The following is a 6,000-nucleotide window of genomic DNA, read 5'->3' on the forward strand; positions in this document are numbered from 1 at the left end:
GTGGCAGAGAGTTCCAGAGATTCACCACTCTCTGTGTGAAAAAAGTTCTCCACAAAATGCTGGAGTAACTCAGCGGGTCAGGTAGCATCTTTGGAGAGACGGAATGGGTGTCGTTTCTGGCCGAGATCCTACTTCAGACTAGAACGGGGTAGCGGGTAGCTCCTGCACTCAGGGAGCACAGCCTGGAGTGGGGCTGCAGCAATGGGAGGGGATGTGAGAGACAGGGTTGTAATGGGCAGGACAGTGGGACAGGGTTGTAATGGACAGGACAGTGTGAGGGGATGTGAGGGACATTGCTGTAGGAGTGGCAGTGATGGAGGGATGAGAAAGGCTGTGATAGATAGGGTTGCAATGGACAGGGCTGTGGCAGGTTGCTCACAGAGGCGCGGAAGCCCAGTGTTTGCTGCTGCTGCTGCTTTAGTAACATTGCTTTTATGGATATCTTGTAAATGTCCCGGAAAGGAGCGATAAGGAAAATCCTGAATTGTAAAAATATTCAAAAAACCAAACACTTTTAAACTTTGTAAGTTTATGACTGAAAAATCTTATGAGGATAAATTTAAGCGAAAATATTATTTTCCAAAATTCTTTGCATAAAGTTCCAAATGTTTTTATTTATGTCATATGGTGCAAGATGTAAAGCTAAATTTATCACACTGTGATCGCTTGGTACTCGTGATTTTATAAGGCTTTTCTCAAAGTGGTTCATACCCAATTATTTATTTCTGAAATGAAGTCACCATTGTTGTTTTGTATAGAACTGTAATATCGCCCTTTTTCCCCAGGGTGGAATTGTCAAAGACTAGAGGGCATAGCTTTTAGATGTACGGGGCAAAGATTAACAGAGATGTATAAGCCAATTTTTTTTACACAGAGGATGGTATGTGCCTGGAACGACTGCTGGGGGTGGTGGTGGAGGCAGATAAGAAAGTGGCATTTAAGGCTTTTGGAAAGACACATGTATATACAGGGAATGGAGGGATATGGACATTTCTGTGGTATACTGTTCTATGTTCATCATAGACGCAGCATAGTCCCAGAATGAGTGAAGTGACCAGAAAATTGATTGCTCGGGTTCATAACTGATGCATTGATTAATCAGAATACATTTTGGTCTTTAAAGTGGTGAAAAGAATCCAAAATATCTCATGTTTAGGAAGGAACTGCAGATGCTGGTTTAAACCGAAGATAGACACAAAAAACTGGAGTAACTCAGCGGGCCAGGCAGCATCTCTGGAGAGGAGGAATAGGTGACGTTTCTGGTTGTGACCGTACTTCAGACTAGAGCGGGGTAGCGGGTAGCTCCTGCACTTTGTGTCTGTGTTCAGGGAGCACAACCTGGAGTGGGGCTGTAGCAATGGGAGGGGATGTAAGGGACAGGGTTGTAATGGACATGACAGTGGGACAGGGTTGTAATGGACAGGACAGTGGGACAGGGTTGTAATGGACAGGACAGTGGGACAGGGTTGTAATGGACAGGACAGTGGGACAGGGTTGTAATGGACAGGACAATGTGAGGGACATTGCTGTAGGAGGGGCAGTGATGGCCGGATGAGAAAGGCTGTGATAGACAGGGTTTCAATGGACAGGGCTGTGGGATAGGGTGTAATGGACAGGGTTGTGGGTGGAGGTGTAATGGACGAGGCTAAGGGTCTGCAATGGATGGGGCTGTGGGTGGGTGTGTAATGAACGGGGCTGTGGGAGGAGGTGTAATGGACGGGGCTATGGGAGTGACTGTGATGGACGGGGCTGTGGCAGGTTGCTCGGACAGCGGGACAGGCAGCAACTGGAGAGGAGGAATGGGTAACGTTTTGGTCAATATCCTTCTTCAGACTGAGAGTCAGGGGAAAGGGAAATAAGAGATATAGACGATGGTATAGAGTGATACAGAACAAATGAATGAAAGATATGCAAAAAGTGATGATAAAAGAAGCAGGCCATTGTTAGCTGTTTGCTAGGTGAGAATGAGAAGCTGGTGTGACTTGGGTGAGTGAGGGATAGAGAGAGAGGGAATGCATGGGTTACTTGAAGTTAGAGAAATCAATTTTCTTACCACTGCCCAAGTAAGCTGCCCAAGCAAAATATGAGTCCAATGAGTGTCACCTAGTGATGGACTACCAGCAGCACTTGATATCTGTCTCTACACTTCCAGCCCGTAAATCAGAGAGTCTTCTGTTACAAAGCTGTTCAAGATGAACCATGACAAAGAGCCATGTATCCTTCTTCAGACACTCTTTACAATTCCACACTCTGCAAACCAGTGGGCAACCGTCTCTTCTCCTTAGCAGCCATCCCGAGGGCAGTGTGCATTGGCAGTAACACTCTGATGGTACAGGAAGGATCTGACTGGGTGGCATCCTCTCACAGCCAGCAGTGAAGGCTTGGTGGTGTGTTCTCATTATCCAAGTAGTCCAGTGCAGATTGGAGAACAAGCGAGGTGGTTTGTGATCTATTGTGGAGGCAGACAAATTGTTATGGGTGTAGTTTATATGTGTCATAATCAACCTCTCAAAACACTTCATTGCCATAGACAGGAGTGCCACCAGTCGCATGTCACTTTACTCTTCTTAGGCACTGGATATTGCATATAAAGGGAAGTAGGAAAATAAGTGGGGAGCCAGCATAGATGGGTCAAATTACCTCCTTTTATGTTGTAAGGAAATATGTAAGAGACTAGGTAGACACAAAATGCTGGAGAAATTCAACGGATGAGGCAGCATCTATGGAGAGAATGAATTGGCGACGTTTTGGGTCAAGACCCTTCTGGGTCCCTTATTTTGTGTCTACCTTCGATTTTAACAGCATCTGCAGTTCCTTTTTAAACTAAAATATGAAAGAGACTAGTTAATTACACAACAATAATTATAATACACAACAGTATGTTTGGAAGTTTTCCAAAGCTTTTTTGTATGTGTTTTCTTCTTCCAATATTTTAAAACATGGATAAGAAATGTTAAGACAAATATGGGTCAAACCTGGGCAAATATGGTTAGTATAGATGGGCATCTTGGCATGGATGAATTGGGTCAAAGGATCAGTTTCCATGCTGTACAAGATTATCTATATAATTAAAAGTCTCATCTTGACCACTTCCTGTTTGCACTGTGCTTTGATTTTACAAAAAACGCTACCACATATGGCTGTGATTTTTTGGCCATCTTACTTAGAGTCCTCCTCCTTTACGCAGGGCCTGAGGATTTTTCCCCATCGATGAAAATAAAAGACCTATTAGTGTTTAAAAAATCTTGAGATTCTCTCTCCTGCCAATCACTGCCATGAAGGGAGTGGGAGGGACTATAAAACCTGGAAGTTGGGTGTGGCTCAGTCTGTCTGCAAGATGGCGAGGGAGAAGTAACGACTCTCTGTCTGAGCTGGGAAACTACAGAACACTGCGAGTATGCAATGTCCTTGAATAAATGATTTGGTAGCCCTTAATGAAAATGAAATGTTTGGCCTGCCCTGTGTTTGAAACTGCAATGGCAATGGAAATTAAGTGAAAATGTAAAGAGCTGTTTGGCTTGGACCTGCCTGTGCTTGAAACTGCAATGGCAATGGAAATGAAGTGAACATGCAATCTGCTGCTTGGCTTGAACCTGCCCTGTGCTTGAAAGTGCAATGGCAATGGAAATGAAGTGAAAATGCAATCAGCTGTTTGGCTTGAGCCTGCCCTGTGTTTGAAAGTGCAATGGCAATGTAAATAAAGTGAAAATGCAATCAGCTGTTTGGTTTGAGCCTGCCCTGTGCTTGAAAGTGCAATGGCAATGGAAAAAAAGTGAAAATGCAATCAGCTGTTTGGCTTGGCCTGCCCTGTGCTTGAAACTGCAATGGCAATGGAATTGAAATGAAAATGTAATGAGCTATTCGGCCTGCCCTGTGCTTGAAACTGCAATGCAATTGGAAATGAAATGAAATGAGTTGTTTGGCCTGAAACAACTAATTTCGGCCCACAAGGCCCCTATTAGCCGAGAAACCCGTCCCTTTTGCCCAAAATGCCCGTATTAGCCCAGGGGGAGCATTTTGGCCCAAAAGGCCCGTGCCAGGCCAGGAAAAGTCCAGAGAAGGTACTCAAAAATGCTGGAGAAACTCAGCGGGTGCAGCAGCATCTATGGAGCGAAGGAAATAGGCGACGTTTCGGGCCGAAACCCTTCTTCAGACTGATGGGGTGTGGGGGGGAGAAGGGAGGAAAAACGGAGGAGGAGGAGCCCGAGGGCGGGGGGATGGGAGGAGACAGCTCGAGGGTTAAGGAAGGGGAAGAGACAGCAAGGGCTAGCAAAATTGGGAGAATTCAATGTTCATGCCACTGGACGCAAGCAACCCAGGCGGAATATGAGGTGCTGTTCCTCCAATTTCCGGTGTTGCTCACTCTGGCAATGGAGGAGACCCAGGACAGAGAGGTCGGATTGGGAATGGGAGGTGGAGTTGAAGTGCTGAGCCACCGGGAATTCAGGTAGGTTATTGCGGACTGAGCGGAGGTGTTCGGCGAAACAATCGCCCAAACTCCGCTCAGTCTCCCCGATGTAAATCAGCTGACATCTAGAGCAGCGGATGCAGTAGATGAGGTTGGAGGAGATACAGGTGAACCTATGTCGCACCTGGAACGACTGCTTGGGTCCTTGAATGGAGTTGAGGGGGGAGGTGAAGGGACAGGTGTTGCATTTCTTGCGGTTCCAACGGAAAGTGCCCTGGGAGGGGGTGGTACGGGAGGGATGGGAAGAATTGACAAGGGAGTTGCGGAGGGAGCGGTCTTTGCGGAAGGCAGACATAGGGGGAGATGGGAAGATGTGGCGAGTGGTGGGGTCACGTTGGAGGTGGCGGAAATGGCGGAGGATTATTTGTTGTATTTGCCGGCTGGTGGGGTGAAAGGTGAGGACTAGGGGGACTCTGCCCTTGTTGCGAGTGCGGGGATGGGGAGAGAGAGCAGTGTTGCGGGGTATGGATGAGACCCAGGTGCGAGCCTCATCTATGGTGGCGGAAGGGAATCCCCGTTCCCTGAAGAACGAGGACATTTCCGATGCCCTGGTGAGGAACGTCTCATCCTGGGAACAGATATGGCGTAGGCGGAGGAATTGGGAGTAGGGGATGGAGTCTTTACAGGGGCAGGGTGGGAAGATGTGTAGTCCAGATAGCCACATTGTACTAGCCCTGGAGTCCCTTCGGCCTATCAGTAAGTATTCCCCTTGAAAGTATTAAACCTCAGCCCAGTATTTTTCACCCTCCCTTCATTTGCTCCTTGTGAGATCCAGGCCAAGATAGACTTTCCTCCTTCATTGCTGTGATCTGCAGAAACAGATGAAAAATGTCTAAAGTTGATTCTCCATCCTCTCCCCCTTCTCTCTCACAAAGTCTCTCATCTGTTTTGGGCAGAATTTCTGGCAGTTTCTGATCTGCCAGCCCACCAGGCCTGAGTGGCTGAGCTGCCAGCGTACCAGGCCTGAGTGACTGAGCTGCCAGCCCAAGAATTAATTTGGCCCACAATGTCCATACTAGCCCTCTGAAAACCAGTCCCTTCAGCCCACAACACCCATGCTAACGCTCCAGAAAGCTCCCCCCCCCCTCCCACTGGCCAGCAATATTGGAATTGGTGGAGAGGTGGAATATTGCGTTGGGGGACCAGCCCCCCCTTTTGACCATGGGACCCAACGCGTCCCACTTAGTCTAGTGACTATATATTTTCAGAGAATGTGTAAACAGAGACAGCAGAATCATTATCAGTAGCAGCTAGTCCAAAGATTGCTAGTCCAAAGATTGCTAGTCCAAGGATTGCATAAGCAAAGGTGCTTGTGATTCAACGTTATTAAATCTTGTAATAGATCCAAAGGGTTATAAAGTGGACAGATGAAAGAGTATGTGTTGCTTCTTGTGCATGTAAATATTACAATCCTGACAATAAAGACAAATTGGAGTCAGGCTGAGGTTTATTATACCAGGATCTGAGCAATAATCTAACCATGACAGAGGAAACCGGGACTGCCAACTCCACTGCCCTGACTCAGAAGTAAT

The sequence above is a fragment of the Leucoraja erinacea genome, chromosome 28, assembly GCF_028641065.1.
Source record: "Leucoraja erinacea ecotype New England chromosome 28, Leri_hhj_1, whole genome shotgun sequence".
NCBI classification, from domain to species: Eukaryota; Metazoa; Chordata; class Chondrichthyes; order Rajiformes; family Rajidae; genus Leucoraja; species Leucoraja erinaceus.